This window comes from Lactuca saligna, chromosome 5, assembly GCF_052625555.1.
Source record: "Lactuca saligna cultivar CGN05327 chromosome 5, ASM5262555v1, whole genome shotgun sequence".
Taxonomy (NCBI): Eukaryota; Viridiplantae; Streptophyta; class Magnoliopsida; order Asterales; family Asteraceae; genus Lactuca; species Lactuca saligna.
Window position 1 is genome coordinate 99,124,377 of NC_136421.1, and position 19,235 is coordinate 99,143,611.

A 19,235-nucleotide genomic window follows, 5' to 3' on the forward strand; every position below is an offset into this window, starting at 1 on the left:
CGGTTATGGAGGAATTGACCCCACCCTATGTTGTTAAATAACGCTTGGACTCCATCGAGCACCCCAAGACTAGCAAAAGATTCCCTATGGAGGAATTTTGTTGACTTCACTTGACGCTTATTTGAAACGAGAAAATCATAAGTTTTACGATCCTCACGATTCAACAAACAAAACGGGGGATCCTTGGATTTTCCCTTCGACCCTCCTTTAGAGGAAGTTGCTCCTGTCCCCATTTTTGCGCTCTTGAACATTTATTCGGGACAAAATTTTACCGATAATAACTTTCAACCACAACAAAGGCACATAATACCAACAACAAATGGCAAATTGGGGTATGAACAATCAAGTTAAAAGAATGAGATTACCCAATTTCTTAGACCCGGGATGAACTAGTGCCACCAAAAAGATTTCGTCAAGATACACCCCAAGCTTGCAATTTTTCTCCGTATTTGACGCTTTAATCGCTAAAACAACCCCACAAACTAGCTTCAAGATGACTTTCCGGCGAATGGAGTGGCGGCACCCGGAATTTGACGAAAATTTTTCGTCAGTTTTTGCGGAAAGATTTGTATGACTAGAAAGCTCTTGATGAGAGAAACAAAACCCGTGCTCGGATTCTCCAATGGTGGCCGGAGTTGGCCGGAAAACGCGAAAGTAGGTGGTGGTGGGTGGTGGTGGCACCCGGAATTTCGGCCACAGATCGGACCGGAATTTGGGTGGGGTTTGTAGAGGAAGAAAAATGGAGAAGAATGGTGGTGGTTTCGTGAGATTCCGACCGGTAGAACTCCAGGAAAATGGATTTTTGTGAGAAGTGGGTTTAGTGTTCTTGAGCTTCTAGAGAGAGAATGGGGGAATTGGTTAGGTTAGAATGAAGAAGAAGGGTGTTGGAGATGTTTAATCTTTGCTCAAGAAGGGTCAAACCCGCTCAATGTTTGGTCAACTCATTAAATCTCTTGGTCAAAGAAAGTCAAGGCAGTCAACAGCTCAAAACCTCATGACAACCAACACGTGGGCTGGGCGCGGGCTGCGGGTTGGCCACGTCTAGCATGCTCGAAAGTTTCTGATCTTATGAGCAGGTGGAACTCGGGCCGCGGGTACTGGTTTACTATAAAAATCTCTAAGTCTTTTGAAAACCCACGCGGGTGAGGCGCGGGCCGCGGCTGGCCGCGTGTACTGAACTGAATTTAAGCTTAATCCCATGCGGGCTGGACTCGGGCCACGGGCTGGCCGTGTCTACTTGCTAGAAAACTTTCTGATCACTCACGTGGGTAAGGCTCGGGCCGCGGGTACTTCTGCACATCAAAAATGCGAGTTTTCCAAAACACTTGATTTTTTAAGCCAAAATGATCCCCTTAAGGCCCGGTATAAAAAAAATTGACAAAATTTGGAGTAAACGGGGAACGTTTGGTGAAACCTTTCAAAAATTTATTTGAATTCCATAAAAACGCTTTGTAAAATGGTTTATTTGAATTAAAAAAAAATGGTGAAAGCACATCGCTTTCCAAAAATTCCCTTCTTTATCGTCTTTGGCAAGACGTCCTCCTAGCTCTCTTCAACACATCGGGACATCCAAATGGATGACTTCAAGGGCATTAGCATTGAAACCTTCATAGATTGGCTTCAACCGGTGCCCATTGACTGTGAAGGTTTGTCCCGTCTTTTCACTTTGAATTTCCACCGCCCCATGGTCAAAGGTCTTAATCACAACGAAAGGTCCAATCCATCTTGACCTTAGCTTGCCTGGAAATAACTTCAATCATGAATGGTATAGTAAGACCCTATGCCCCGCCTCAAAATGCTTCCGGGAGATGGACTTGTCGTGGAAGAGCTTTGTTTTCTCCTTGTAAATCCTTGCGTTTTCATAGGAGTCGTTTCTCAATTCTTCTAGCTCTTGAAGTTGAAGTTTCCTATGCCTTCCCGCCTCGTCAATGTTGAAATTGCATTGCTTGACCGCCCAAAACGCACGGTGCTCTACCTCAACGGGAAGGTGACATGGCTTTCCAAAGACCAACCTAAACGGGTACATTCCTATCAGGGTCTTTTATGCAGTCCGATAAGCCCATAAAGCATCGTCAAGTCTCAAAATCCAATCCTTCCTTGTCGGATTCACTGTTTTCTCTAGAATAGACTTCACTTCACGATTTGAAACCTCCACTTGACCATTCGTTTGAGGGTGATAGGCTGTGGAAACACGATGGGTCACGTGGTACTTCTTCCATAGAGCCTCCATCATTTTGTTGCAAAACTGTGTCCCTCTATCACTAATCAAAGCCCTAGGCACACCAAACCTTGCAAAAACATTAGACTTTAAAAACTCGATAACCGTTTTGGCATCGTCCGATCTTGTGGCTTTTGCTTCAACCCATTTAGAAACATAGTCAACCGCGAGTAAAATGTAAACGTTGCCAAATGAGATGGGAAATGGGCCCATGAAATCAATCCCCCATACGTCAAAAATTTCACAAACAACGATTGGATTTTGGGGCATTTGGTTTTTATGCGAAATGTTTCCCGTCCTTTGGCATCGCTCACAACTTTTGCAAAACATATAACAATCGCGTGACATGGTTGGCCAAAATAATCCTCATTCAAGGACTTTTCTCGAAGTCCGGCTAGGTCCAAAGTGTCCCCCATAAACGAATTCATGGCAAAATTGCAAAATGGATTGGTGCTCTTGTTGGGGTACACATCGCCTAATGATTTGATCGGGACAATGTTTCCACAAATAAGGCTCATCTCACACATAATATTTTGCATCATTTTTCAACTTGTCTTTTTGAGCACGTGTGAATGTGTCGGGATACCTTTTTGTGACCAAAAAGTTAACGATATCGGCATACCAAGGAATAGATTGAGTAAGGGAAAAGAGATGCTCATCCGGAAACTCGTCCCGCAACAGGAGAGGAGCTTCGTTTGAAGTGATCCGGCTTAGATGATCAGCCACAAGGTTCTCGCACCCGCTCTTGTCCCGGATTTCCAAGTCAAATTCTTGTAACAGTAGGATCCATCGGATGAGTCTCGGCTTTGCATCTTTCTTTGTCATCAAGTACTTGAGAGTCGCATGATCCGAATACACTATGACTTTGGTGCCAAGTAGATATTGTCGAAACTTCTCCAAAGAAAACACTATGGCCAATAGCTCCTTCTCCGTGGTAGAGTAGTTGCTTTGAGCATTGTCTAGTGTCCTTGATGCATAATAGATCACATGGGATGCCCTCCCGTTCTTTTGACCCAAGACGGCGCCTATCGCGTAATTGCTTGCATCACACATGATCTCAAAGGGAAGATCCTAATTTGGTGCTTGCATGATGGGAGCGGATGTAAGCAACTCTTTAAGCTTGTCAAAAGCTTCTTTGCACGCCTCGTTGAACTCGAAATCAACCTCCTTTTGCAAGAGCTGGCACATTGGTCTTGTTATCTTTGAAAAATCCTTGATGAACCTTTGGTAGAAACCTGCATGGCCCAAAAAAGAACGAACTTCCCGAACACAAGTCGGGTAAGGTAAGCTTTGAATAACATCAATTTTGGCCTTATCTACCTCAATTCCTTTTTTATACACAATGTGACCCAAAATGAGACCTTGACTCACCATGAAATGACATTTCTCAAAATTCAAAACCAAGTTTGTTTCAATGCATCTTTTTAAAATTTTTGTGAGATTGGTCAAACATTCTTGAAAAGAGTTGCCATATACCGTGAAATCATTCATAAAAACCTCAATTATGTTTTCAACATATTCCGAAAAGATGCTAACCATACAACGCTGGAAAGTGGCTGGGGCATTACACAATCCGAATGGCATTCTATGGTATGCGAAAGTGCCAAATGGACATGTAAAAGTTGTATTTTCTTGGTCCTCCGGTGCCACCGGAATTTGGTGAAAACCGGAGTACCCGTCTAGACAACAATAATGGGATTTCCCGGCCAACCTTTCTAACATTTGGTCAATGAAAGGCAATGGGAAATGATCTTTTCGTGTGCTTGCATTGAGTTTGCAGTAGTCAATACATACTCTCCACCCGTTTTGCATACGGGTGGGGACCATTATACCTTTGTTGTTTTCGACCACCGTGATCCCCGTCTTCTTTGGAACGACTTGCACCGGGCTCACCCACTTGCTATCCGAGATTGGATAGATCATCCCCGCATCTAGGAGCTTCAAAATCTCTTTCTTGACCACTTCCATCATCAGCGGATTCAACCTTCTTTGTGCGTCCCGTCTCGGCTTGCATTCATCCTCCATTAAGATCTTGTGCATACAAGTGGAGGGGCTCAATCGCTTGATATCTGCAATCGTCCATCCCATGGCTTCTTTATGCTCCTTCAACACCTTGACGAGTTGTTCTTCTTCAAATTCGGTTAAGTAAGTTGAAATGATAACTGGAAGGGTTTCATTCTTCCCCAAATAGGCATACTTCAAGTGTTGAGGTAAGACCTTCAATTCCAATTCAGGTGGTTGAATAAGGGATGGGGTAATTTTGTATGAGTTGGGGGCAATTCAACTTGCATGACATCTAATCTTGTGGATTTCTTCATCTCCATTTTATTTACTAGCTTCTCAACTTCCGGATTCAAATAATAAAGCTTTAATTTGAGGATCATTTACTTAATCAAGAAATTAGCCAACTAATCACTACAAACATACTTAAACTCATGAATAAAAACATACTAGTAGTGATAATATGATGAAACACAAAACATTTCCATAAAGATTCAAGAACAAGTTCATAGATTCTTCAACATCCAACAAAAGTTCAAAGGATTCAACAAAAAGTCAACCAAGATTTGTTTAGCCAAGCATGGCTAAACTCAAATGAAAAAAGTTCGATAAGATTGTACCAAACATTTGACAAGATTCAAGAGGAAAAAAGAAGATGTTCTTGAGGTGTTCTTGGCCTTCAAAAGCACTCCAAACTCTAGAGAGAAAAGCTCAAAATAGGATCTCCAAGATAATGCTAAAGAGGCACACCAACCTTCCCAATATAGAGCTCTAAGCAAAATCCCGAAATTGCCCTTGTCAGGAATCCACGCGGGCCGCAGGGAATCCTATGCGGGCTGCAGGTACTGATGGGAATTTTGGGCTTCTTCAAGTCTTGGGCCCCCACAGCTAATCCATTGGCCCAGTTCGAGTCCAATCAGCTTCTAGCCCATTTTTCTTCAATGTTTCTTCAATTTGAGCCCAATTTGTCTTTCCATATCACTCAAAACTTCCGCAAACTCCCAAATATTGATCTTGCATACTCAATAATTCTCCCGCATCTTTCAAATTTAAAGCTTAATTCTTCCAAGCCTTCAAGCAATTGACAAGTCCACCCCATGTCACCTTCATAGCCATCAAGCACGAAATCTCCAATTCGCTTCTAGCCCAATCGCCTCCCAAGAGTGCCGCCCCGCTAGTTTCCAAGAAAATCTGCAATAATGCTCAAGAAACTAGAAAGTACCCCGAATGGTCATAAAAATAACAAAAGGGAAAATATGCATGAAAGTTAACTAAAATGCGAATGAAATGTACTAAAATAAACTATAAAAAGAAGTAAATAAAATGAAGCTATCAATTAATCACATGGGATTTATCTAATAACTGTACAGTTCAACTTGTATCCCTCTAAAAGCAGTAAAATCATTTAAAAGGTTAATTCAGGGGTATGAACTCACTTGATGTAAGTAGATCGGATAGAGATGCCGGTCGGGTGCTCGGTGTCAAGTAAAGACTTAAACACACTTAGTGACCTAGTAACATATGAAGGCATATGTTTACATAAAATTAGTAATTATACTACTAATTAAACACGTGTAAGCATCGTAACGTGCGGAAAACACTTTGGTCAAGTGCTAGGAGGCTATTGGGTTGAAGTAACGGAGTGTATGGCCTAATTAGGGAGTTTAATCTTCAAGAGTAAACTCTTTATGGAGTTTTCGGCCCTAAGACCATATCCCCATGAGTTTACAGCCGTAAACTCATGGGTGGTGTGTTTTTGGATGCTAAAAGGTCTTATATCACTTGTAGGGTTTGGCTAGGTTCACATTTAGGGCTTAAGAAGGGTTTAAGGCTCCAAATGAACCACTTAAGGGAGTTCACGGCTATAAACTTAGAGTTTACAGCCATAAACTCTCACTTGGTCATTCCCCTCATGAATTAAGGTCTTAAATGAAAGGATATAAAGTTCTATGTATTTTTCCAAGTCAAATGGGGAAGTTAGGGCATCATTTGGCTCCATTATGGGAGTTTATGGCCCATGGACCAATCCTTGGGGGGTTTATAGTCGTAAACTCCTAAGTCCTTGGTTCCTTTATGTTTAAAGCCCCTACTTCATTTGTGGTTGATTCTAGACATTTACCTAAGCCTTAGGAGGTGTTGAAGAGAAAATTTAACACCTTAAAAGGTGTTCCCAGCTCATGAAGAGGGGTTTATGGTCCAAGTGTGTTCTTGGGGCATAAACTCTTTTTTACTCTCCATATTATAAGGTTTTGGTGTTCTAATCCCATATGTGTAAGTCCACAAGTCATATCTAAGCCCTAGGAGTGATTTAGGAGGGTTTTGGGGCTTCAAAACCCCACTTATAGGTGTTTGCAGTCTAAGAGTGTTCTTGGGCCGTAAACACATGATTTTGCCACTTTCGGACGTCTTAAACATGAATTTGCATGTTAAATGAGCTAAACAACAAGTTAGGGTAGATCACTTACTAGTTTGGGGCTTGAAAGAGGCGTTTTTGGATCAAAATCGGCTTTGTAGAGAGAGAGAACAGAGAGATGGTGGAAAAGCTTCAAATAGAGTCCACTCACCTTTATATAGGGGTTGAGTTTGTAGCTATGTGGAAATTTACCCGATACTGACGTTAAACGGGGCTTTTGGTCGCACCCAATTAGATGGTCATAATTTGACTTGGTTGAAACTAAAATTTTTCAAGGGAATATCGAGGGTGTTTCTAATTCGTTTCAACCCTTATGAAGTCATAAAAAGTCCCAATTTAAATAACCTAATCCAAAAGGTTAACTGACCATTTAATAAAGCAGGTTTTATTAATGGAATCAGGGTTAAAATGATGGGATAAATTTTGGGTTGTCACATTATATGTGTTAGTGGTAGGGGTGAAATAGACCCAATACTAGTTGCTATACCAAAGGGGGTGATATAGACCCAGTTCGGTCGAAAGATACCGAAGGGTGTGGATGAAACATCCAAAAATATGGTCCCAAAAATTTTCGATTTAAGTAATAAGTAAAATAGTAAACTTCCATATCATCCAAACATTTGTAATAAACCAATGTATCAATTTCTCATCAATCATAGTAAAACATCATAACAAAATCCCAATGGTATGTGTAATGCAGTTATCCCAAGCCCTTCCCTTTAGAACCAGAAGTACCTAAAACATAAACTGAAAAAAATAAGCACAAATCTTAGTGAGTTCCCTTAAAATACCACATACCAATCATCCAGTAAACATACAGTGGGCCCCACCCAGTCATCGAGCTAAGCTCGGAAAGCATATAAACACATACACATGTAATATAAGCAGCATACAGATAGTCATTGGGCTTCGCCCGCCATCGGACCTTATTCCAATAACATGTAAACATAAGTACACGCAAGAGTCACAAAGACAACTAGCATTCAATCAACGTAACATAAACATGTTGGGTTTTTGAGCACTATAACACTCTTATGGTGCACATGCAACCCTAAATGCTTTGGATCTATGTTTTCTCTAATTATACATGCATATTTTCAATTTTCCAAAGTATACATCCTAACTAGCATACAAATTCACATTTGAGTAATACAACTAGTTAGATGACTTACCTCTTAGAAGGATGTGACAACCCGGAATTACCACCTCGTATACCTAGTCAACTCAACCAAAGTTAAGACCGTATATGTTGTCTTCTAACACTGTTTAAGGGTTCATTTAAGCATTCTAATCTTGAATACAGTCGGGATTGAGGTTAGGAATAAGTCAACAAGTCGTATAATGAAAAAACCAGGCCATACACCCTCTTGTTAGGTGTCTACAGCCTTACACATGGGTGTGCGGCCGCACACCCACCCCCCAGTCGCACTCCCACCTCTATATATAGGAGGATACCTTTCATTCATTCTTTTCCCTCTATGTTTGCACTTTATTTTCTCTCTCTAGAATCTTCATCTAAGAACACTCCAAAGGCTTCAAAAACGTAAGTATTCCATCATCTAGCTTGCTATACTTGTAGGACTTCTTGATCTAAGCCTTAATTCATCAAGTTTCATCATGTTCTTCATCCTTTGAAGGTGTAAGGCCGCACACCTTCATAAGGTGGCTTTACACACCTTAAAAACTCTCCAAAGTGAGAGTTAGGGTGGCAATCCTCGACCCAAACCGTAACCTAACACCGACCCAACATGAAAACAAACGGGTTGGGGTTGAGATTTTTGACCCGCCAAACCACCAACCCGCAAACCCGTTTATTTCATGGGTTGGGTTGGGTTACCTGTTTGGGTTCGCGGGTCAACCTGCCAACCTTATTATATATATATATATATATATATATATATATATATATATATATATATATATATATATATATATATATATATATATATATATATATATACATATATATATAATATTTAATTATTTATTAGTTTTGAATATTTGATTATCGTTTAATCGTTTTCCGATTTCAAAACTGCAAAACTTCTTTGAGTCGACTTAGCGTGCCTAACCCCTAAGAAGCCCCTAATCAAAAAGAAATTCAATCTTCAGTCTCCAAATCACAACTCTATTTCTCCCGTCTCCATCGATTGAGTCATCGAGTCATCGACTGTCGCAGTGTCGCACACAATGTACACCACTCGTCTTCTTGTCCTCCAGATGTCGCACACCAGTCGTCATTGTCACTCCTATTTATGACTTTATGTTGAATATCTAAGACTTTATGACTTCATTTTATTTGTATTTTTTAATTTCATCTTAAAATGTTGTTGCTTATCAAATGGGTTATATGGGTTGGGATCGACCCACTGACACATAAACCCACGAACCCATATACTTATACAGGTTATATGGGTTGGGTTGGGTTGATGTTTGCAACTCGCTAACCCACCAACCCATATATTATATGGGTTGGGTTGGGTCAATATATTCTGACCCGCCAACCCGCCAACCCGTGACCCGCCAACCCGAACCTAACCCAATTGCCAGCCCTAGACTTGGTATGAACCTTAAAACACCTAAAAATCGATGTTTTGGGGATAGCTGAAGATTGTACGGCTGCAAACCCCTATGTACGGCCACAAACCCCTCTGTACGGCCGCACACACACCCTATTGGCCTTACACCCACTTTGATGATAATATTTGGCCTCAAACTTGGAATACGACTAAATAAGGATCTAGAATACTTCATAGAAGCAAGTATGAACCGTGAAAACACCTCAAGAACACCTTCCCACATGAGTGTACGGCCACACACCCATAGGGCCGCACACTCATGGCCGTACACACCTTTAAGGTGGCCATACACACTCCTTACTCAATCCTATAAGATTCTAACACTTAGTGCGAGTAGTTCCAAGTCCCGGGAGTGTTTCCCAATCATATATATATAGTAGCAAAATACCTTCATTTGACTCCTTTATGTGTCAATACATATTAATTAGGGTCAAATCGTGTCCAAGGCTTCACTTGAATATCCGACTTTCCATATCGATCTTTCATTCAAAATGCCCGAGGTGAGTTCATACCCCTACGCTTTTCCAAGATTTTCATGTTTTCAGGGGGGAATAAAAGCAAAAAGTACAAGGAAACTTGTAATCAAAGTATATTATTTGTTTAATATTATTATATGTTCAGTGTGGATTTAACACGGAAAACAGTTTTACCAAAGGATTAAGAAATCAACTCGAAGAAACAGTTTTCAAAACTAAAGCAATGAACTTTTGAATCATATCGTGAAATGTGTTATTTTATAAAGGATTATGCAAACCATAAATAGCATTTTCAATATTTATTGTAAATTTGTTAGTCTAAAGTTGGAGACACCTCCTTGGTAACACCCCCTCAGAATCAGGGTGGAGGATTAGCACTTGTAACCGACTATCCTGCACCTTACTGCTAGCTACAGTTGGACTGATAGGTCCAGGGGTGACAAAGTCATAAAAAGATATTGTCCTCGTTACGTGCCATATCAAGTTTAAGCAAGGTTATGACACTCGCATTTTAGATAACAGTAATTTACTTTTGTAATAATGAAACAAGCAAACTAACCTCAAAGTAATAACCGATTAGATTACTAGAAGGTATTAATAATACCCTTAGGATTTGGTTCACCTTATAATTGTTATTTTATTTATGTAATAAGGCTAATACACCTTACAGGGAGCAAACAGGGTTTTTCAAGAAACTTAAGTCTAACGATATAAGTATGGGAGATACTTGTACACCTCAGACTAGAACAGATAACGAACCATCAACTTTTAGGGAAAATATAGGATTTTCCTAGGATAACTCGACTTTTCATAAACAGATTGCTCAACAAATATCTAACGGATATTCAAACATCTTTCATAAGAAAATATAGGATTTTCTTGAGGAACGATTTTCAACGGATCAAAGAAACAATTTTCACCAAACTAAATGCTTATGAACTCACCATCTTTATGTTGATATTCTTTCAAACTGCTTGTATTCTCAGGGATTTGTAGACAGGTACTTCCAGGATTTTGGAGAAGTCGGCGCGATTGAATCTCGTCTTTTCATTTTACTTTGATGTGTATAAAACTATGTACTAAGACAATGTAAAATCTTTTTTATGTATGAATTCAATGTATGGTTGTGTTTACTATGCTTACTATGATACACCTATTGTGATACTACGTATGACGTCACCCGCCCCCGGACACTTCCGTCGTTATTTCAGACAGTTCGGGGGTGTGACAAAGGACTTGTAATTCTTGACCTTTGAAAGCTTGAGCACCTCAAGCGTGATGTCTCTAATGGTTCACAAACACCCATATGCAAGAGGAGGCTTAAGAGAATAAGTTACTTAGCACAAAATAATATCAAACTACTTAGAATGATGGTGTGTATGTGTGTAACCGATTTTGGTCATGAGGTTGTGCTTTTATAGTGTAGCAAATGCTAAGGTTGCACCTTGTAAACCCTAATGACCTTTCATATTACTTAGGCTCCATGGGTTAAACCTCCATGGACTATGTCATTGGTTTAGCCCATCCTAAATAACCATCGATCATTAGCCCACACTATAAGAATCATTGATTTACACAATCAATCCCCATATATTTAATTAGTCTCTTTTGATCAAAATTTAATTCTCAAATTAATTCGTAATCAACGCTAATTAAATAATATGATTTCATATTAATATATTATACTTATAATATATTAATAAATCATAAATAACCTTATTCTTAAAAGTCCATCGTATCAAATTGCACTGGTGAAGGCAAACCAAAAGGACCATGCTACAATCGGGTCAAGTACATCCCAGTTATAGTTATGGGCTTAGACACCAAATCCAACAGTCTCCCACTTGGATAAGTCAAATACCTATAGTTGCCAATGCAACTTCAGGATCTGACTTAGCAATCGTAAGCTTTCAAAAGCCGTTGTCGAACTCTAAACTAGTCAGTAATGTGCACTTCATATAAGGGGTCATATATATGATCGGTTTTGAGCATTCTAACACTTCCTAAGTGTACATGCAACCCTAATAACCTTGGATCTATGTTTGTCTAATTATCATGCAAAGTTGAATTCCAAGGCTATATTCCTATCTAGCATACATGGGGAACAATTTTAACTTGAATGATAGATAGAATAACTTACCTTGTTGTTGCTTGTGTTCCTTGAAACCTTGTGAGCCTAGCACCCCAAGTGTGATGCCTCAAATGCTTCACACAACACCAAATGCTCTTGGAAAAACTTATGAGAGAACACACACTTCTTGAAATCGGCCAAGCCCTCTTGTTTCCTTAGTGTAGCCAATTTTGATGGAGAATGAGATCCTTATATAGTGTTGACACATCTAGGGTTACACCAAGTAACCCTAATGTGTCATGACTCTTCATTTCCATGACTCATGGGTTTGTAACTCCCATGGAGCATCTTATGGGTGGAACCCCACTTGATAATCCATGGAGCCTCTTAGTCCACTATACAAGATATGGATGATTTATATAATCAACCCATATATTTAATTAGTTATCTTTTGATCACTTAATTAATTCTAAACTAATTCTTGATCAAACTAATCAAATAATATTATTAATATATTAGAACTTATAATATATTAATAATCTCCAAGTGTTATTTCTCTCATTTAGTCTATGCAATTGCATGGTGCCATGCAACCCAAATGGACCATGCCGGGTCGGGTCAAGTACATACCAGAAATAGTTATGGACTTAGACACCTTATCCAACAGTCTCCCACTTGGATAAGTCTAATAACTATTACTGCAAGTATGACTTCAGGAACCGATCGGCAATCGTAGCTCTTTTCAAGGTTTCTCGGAACTAAGAAGATGATGGTACGCCATTTAAGATAAGTGATCATATAATCCTCTGTTCTAGATATCAGTCGGACAAATACATGGAACAATGTCTTACTTATTGTCCAACATTTTGTTTCCCGATTTCCGATTTGTTTGACAAAGAACTTAATTGAACACATCAACTTAGTTGTGACCAGGCCCGGTACATGGGTCAAAACAAAAAAATCGAGGGGCCCAGATATCAGCTTCTAATCCAAGAAGGAACAGATAAACTTCGACTCATATGTTTGTTCTACCACTCATTGAATTACACACAAGAGCACGATTTATAACATCGAGTTACCAATGCGTTTTCGTACAATCAATGCATAACCAACTTTTAAGTAACAAATCATATCTCTAGGTTTGAAGACTTATATGATATTACTGTCTCACGATCACTCGAGATAGAATTCCATGAAGTGATTCCAGTGAGCGTGGGTTGAGTCCAATGCTCAGAACTTATGAGCACTCATGATTGTTGTAGCCCTTGTCTAACACCTTAGACCTCTGCAACCAATCATGACAGTCTTGATTCATACCTACTTCCGACATATGACCGACTGTGGAGGTTTGAATAATATGTTATACCAAACAAAATTATTCTGGAAGTCAAAACATGCAAAAGAAATATAGTAAACGATTGACAAGAGATAGAAACACTTTACTCATAAATAAAACACCTTTTATTCATCATCTAATGTCAATTACACTTTACAAATTTCTAGGTTATCTAACTACTAAATCTAATATCATCCTTCAGCCCTATGCTCCGAGCATGCTGGAGATGCTTAACCCGAGTCAGTCCCTTCGTGAGGGGATCTGCTGGGTTCTCATCCGATGATACCCTCTTTGCCATGAGGAGTCCTTCTTCTATTCGATGTTTAATAAAATGGTATTTTCTGTCGATGTGCCTGGATCTCCCGTGATCCCTTGGTTCCTTGGCTAAGGCAACAGCACTTTCACTATCACAGAAAATTTCCATTGGCTCTTTAATAGCTGGTACAACTCCAAGGTCTCCGATGAAGTTCTTTAGCCATATAGCCTCCTTTGCCGCCTCGGTCACTGCAATATACTCTGATTCACAAGTGGAATCTACCACTGACTCTTGCTTGGAACTCTTCCAAGAAATTGCTCCTCCATTTAGGGTAAAGACCCAGCCTAACTGAGAGCGGAAATTATCCCTATCAGTCTGGAAGCTAGCATCACTATACCCTACAACTCTCAAGTCATCACTCCCACTGAGGGTAAGGACCCAGTCCTTAGTCCTTCGTAGGTACTTGAGAATATTCTTTACCGCAGTCCAGTGTGCCTTGCCAGGGTTCCCCTGAAACCTGCTAACCATGCTCAAGGCAAAGGCTACATCAGGTCGAGTACACGTCATAGCATACATGATCGAACCTACAGCCGAAGCATAAGGTACTCGACTCATTTCTGCTATCTCAGCCTCAGTGTTAGGGCTTTGTGTCTTACTCAACTTGGCGTTACTCTGGATGGGTAACTCTCCTTTCTTGGAGTCCTGCATGCTGAATCTCTTCAGCACATTATCCAAGTAGGTACTCTGACTAAGTCCAATTAGTCTTTTACTCCGATCTCTCAAGATCCTTATCCCTAAAATATAGGCAGCTTCACCAAGGTCCTTCATAGCGAAACACTTTCCAAGCCAGGACTTTACTTCCTGCATGGTTGGAATGTCGTTTCCTATGAGTAGTATTTCATCCACATATAATACCAAAAAGCTAACTATACTCCCACTAGCCTTGACATACACACATGATTCATCTTCACTCCTAGAAAAGCCAAATTCCTTGACCTTTTCATCAAAGCAAAGATTCCATCTGTGAGGTGCTTGCTTTAATCCATAAATGGATTTCTCAAGCTTACACACTCTATTAGGGTACTCGTTGCTGACAAAACCCTCTGGCTGACTCATGTAAACATCTTCAGCCAACTTTCCGTTAAGGAAAGCGGTTTTGACATCCATCTTCCATATTTCATAATCATGAAATGCAGCTATGGCTAACAGAAGCCGAATAGACTTAATCTTGGCTACCGGAGAAAATGTCTCATCATAATCCACTCCAGGAATTTGAGAGAAGCCCTTTGCAACCAGTCTAGCCTTATAAGTGTGTACTTTGCCATCCATGTCGGTCTTCTTCTTGAAGACCCATTTGCACCCTACAGTCTTACGACCTGGTACATTCTCAACCAAGTTCCAAACTTGATTGTCATACATTAATTGTATCTCGCTATCCATAGCCTCTTTCCATTTAGCATACTCGGGGCGTGCCATTGCTTCCTCGTAGCTGTTAGGGTCATCTTGACTTACTAGTGTCCCATCACTAATAAGTGTCTCACCTTCTGCAGTAATATGGAATCCATAGTAATGCTCAGGTGCACTCCTAACTCTCGTGGAACGTCTCAGAGGTACAGATTCGTTAATTGGCTCAACAGGAGTTTCCTCCTCAAGTTGAGGGCTAGAGTTTGAAGTTCCTTCACCACTTGACTCTTGAATTTCTTCAAGATCAATTTGCCTCCCACTGTCTCCTTGGCTTATAAACTCTCTTTCTTGAAAGACTCCTCTTCTTGCTACAAAGACCACATTGTCACTAGGTCTGTAGAAGAGGTAACCAAAGGATTGATGTGGGTAGCCGATGAAAATACTGATGGGTTTTGAGCATTCTAACACTTCCTAAGTGTACATGCAACCCTAATAACCTTGGATCTATGTTTGTCTAATTGTCATGCAAAGTTGAATTCCAAGGTTATATTCCTATCTAGCATACATGGGGAACAATTTTAACATAAAGTATAGATAGAATAACTTACCTTGTTGTTGTTTGTGTTCCTTGAAACCTTGTGAGCCTAGCACCCCAAGTGTGATGCCTCAAATGCTTCACACAACACCAAATGCTCTTGGAAGAACTTATGAGAGAATACTCACTTCTCAAAAATCGGCCAAGCCCTCTTATTTCTTAGTGTAACCGATTTTGGGTGGAGAACATGTTACTTATATAGTGTTGACACATCTAGGGTTAAACCCTAATGTGTCATGACTCTTCATTTCCATGACCCATGGGTTTGTAACTCCCATGGAGCATCCTATGGGTGGAACCCAACTTGATAGTCCATGGAGCCTTTTAGCCCACTATACAAGATATGGATGATTTACATAATCAACCCATATATTTAATTAGTTATCTTTTGATCACTTAATTAATTCTAAATTAATTCTTGATCAAACTAATCAAATAATATTATTAATATATTAGAACTTATAATATATTAATAATCTCCAAGTGTTATTTCTCTCATTTAGTCTATCCAATTGCATGGTGCCATGCAACCCAAATGGACCATGCCGGGTCGGGTCAAGTACATACCAGAAATAGTTATGGACTTAGACATCTTATCCAACAGTCTCCCACTTGGATAAGTCTAATAACTATTACTGCAAGTATGACTTCAGGAACCGATCGGCAATCGTAGCTCTTTTCAAGGTTTCTCGAAACTGAGAAGATGATGGTATGCCATTTAAGATAAGTGATCATATAATCCTCTGTTCTAGATATCAGTCGGACAAATACATGGAACAATGTCTTACTTATTGTCCAACAATTTGTTTCCCGATTTCCGATTTGTTTGACAAAGAACTTCATTGAACACATCAATTTAGTTCTGACCGGGCCCGGTACATAGGTCAAAACAAAATCATCGAGGGGCCCAGATATCAGCTTCTAATCCAAGAAGGAACAGATAAACTTCGACTCATATGTTTGTTCTACTACTCATTGAATTACACATAAGAGCGCGATTTTATAACATCGAGTTACCAATGCGTTTTTCGTACAATCAATGCATAACCAACTTGTAAGTAACAAATCATATCTCTAGGTTTAAAGATTTATATGATATTACCGTCTCACGATCACTAGAGATAGAATTCCATGAAGTGATTCCAGTGAGCGTGGGTTGAGTCCAATGCTCAGAACTTATGAGCACTCATGATTGTTGTAGCCTTGTCCCAGACCTCTACAACCAAACATGACAGTCTTGATTCATACCTACTTCCGACATATGACCGACTGTGGAGGTTTGAATAATATGTTATACCAAACAAAATTATTCTGGAAGTCAAAACATGCAAAAGAAATATAGTAAACGATCGACAAGAGATAGTAACACTTTACTCATAAATAAAACACTTTTATTCATCATCAAATGTCAATTACACTTTACAAATTTCGAGATTATCTAACTACTAAATCTAATATCATCCTTCAGCCCTATGCTCCGAGCATGCTAGAGATGCTTAATCCGAGTCAGTCCCTTCGTGAGGGGATCTGTCGGATTCTCATCTGATGATACCCTCTTTGCCACGAGGAGTCCTTCTTCGATCCGATGTGTGATGAAATGGTATTTTCTGTCGATGTGTCTGGATCTCCCGTGATCCCTTGGTTCCTTGGCTAAGGCAACAGCACTTTCACTATCACAGAAAATTTCCATTGGCTCTTTAATAGCTGGTACAACTCCAAGGTCTCCAATGAAGTTCCTCAGCCATAACGCCTCCTTTGCTGCTTCGCTAGCTGCAATATACTCTGATTCACAAGTAGAATCTGCCACTGTCTCTTGCTTGGAACTCTTCCAAGAAATTGCTCCTCCATTTAGGGTAAAGACCCAGCCCGACTGAGAGCGGAAGTTATCCCTATCAGTCTGGAAGCTAGCATCACTATACCCTACAACTCTCAAGTCATCACTCCCACCGAGGGTAAGGACCCAGTCCTTAGTCCTTCGTAGGTACTTGAGAATATTCTTTACCGCAGTCCAGTGTGCCTTGCCAGGGTTCCCCTGAAACCTGCTAACCATGCTCAGGGCAAAGGCTACATCAGGTCGAGTACACGTCATAGCATACATGATCGATCCTACAGCCGAAGCATAAGGTACTCGACTCATTTCTGCTATCTCAGCCTCAGTGCTAGGGCTTTGTGTCTTACTCAACTTGGCGCTACTCTGGATGGGCAACTCTCCTTTCTTGGAGTCTTGCATTCTGAATCTCTTCAGAACCTTCTCCAAGTAGGTACTTTGACTAAGTCCAATTAGTCTTTTACTCCGATCTCTCAAGATTCTTATCCCCAAAATATAGGCAGCTTCACCAAGGTCCTTCATAGCGAAACACTTTCCAAGCTAGGACTTTACTTCCTGCAGGGTTGGAATGTTGTTTCCTATGAGTAGTATGTCATCCACATACAATACCAAAAAGCTAACTATACTCCCACTAGCCTTGACATATACACAAGATTCATCTTCACTCCTAGAAAAGCCAAATTCCTTGACCTTTTCATCAAAGAAAAGATTCCATCTGCGAGGTGCTTGCTTTAATCCATAAATGGACTTCTCAAGCTTACACACTCTATTAGGGTACTCGTTGCTGACAAAACCCTCTGGCTGACTCATGTAAACATCTTCAGCCAACTTCCCATTAAGGAAAGCGGTTTTGACATCCATTTGCCAAATTTCATAGTCATGAAATGCGGCTATGGCTAACAGAACCCGAATAGACTTAATCTTGGCTACCAGAGAAAAGGTCTCATCATAATCCACTCCAGGAATTTGAGAGAAGCCCTTTGCAACTAGTCTAGCCTTATAAGTGTGTACTTTACCATCCATGTCGGTCTTCTTCTTGAAGACCCATTTGCACCCTATAGACTTTCGACCTGGTACATTCTCAACCAAGTTCCAAACTTGATTGTCATACATGGATTGTATCTCGCTATCCATAGCCTCTTTCCATTTAGCAGACTCGGGGCCTGCCATGGCTTCCTCGTAGCTGTTAGGGTCATCTTAACTTACTAGTGTCTCATCACTAATAAGTGTCTCACCTTCTGCAGTAATATGGAATCCATAGTAATGCTCAGGTGCACTCCTAACTCTCGTGGAACGCCTCAGAGGTACAGATTCGTCAATTGGCTCAACAGGAGTTTCCTCCTCAAGTTGAGGGCTAGAGTTTGAAGTTCCTTCACCACTTGACTCTTGAATTTCTTCAAGATCAACTTGCCTCCCACTGTCTCCTTGGCTTATAAACTCTCTTTCTCGAAAGACTCCTCTTCTTGCTACAAAGACCACATTGTCACTAGGTCTGTAGAAGAGGTAACCAAAGGATTGTTGTGGGTAGCCGATGAAAATACACCTCTCGCTTCGGGGTTCGAGGTTATCATGAGTCTCGCGTCTCACGAAAGCCTCGCAGCCCCAAATCTTGATGTGGTCTAGTTTAGGTACTTTACTAGTCCACATCTCGTGAGGAGTTTTGGCAACTTTCTTTGTAGAGACTAGATTAAGGATATGTGCGGCAGTCTCTAAGGCATACCCCCAGAATGAGATTGGTAGCGAAGCTCGACTCATCATGGAACGAACCATGTCCAACAAGGTTCGATTACGCCTCTCAGCCACACCATTCAACTGCGGTGTCCTGGGAGGTGTCAATTGTGAGACAATCCCACATTCCTTTAGATAGTCGAGGAACTCTGAACTAAGATACTCACCACCCCGATCGGATCGAAGCATCTTAATGTTCCTGCCCAATTGATTCTCGACTTCCTGTTTAAATTCCTTAAACTTCTCGAAAGTCTCTGACTTATGCTTGATTAAGTAGACATATCCATATCTACTGTAATCATCAGTAAAAGTCAAATAATAACGATTAGC

General features: G+C 40.3%; 1 pseudogene; it reads left to right on the top strand.

Annotated features, from left to right (window-relative positions):
• Positions 1–319: 319 nt before the first annotated feature.
• LOC145045537 (sulfhydryl oxidase 2-like) overlaps positions 320–19,235 on the top strand; it is a 94,711-nt pseudogene continuing 75,795 nt past the window's right edge.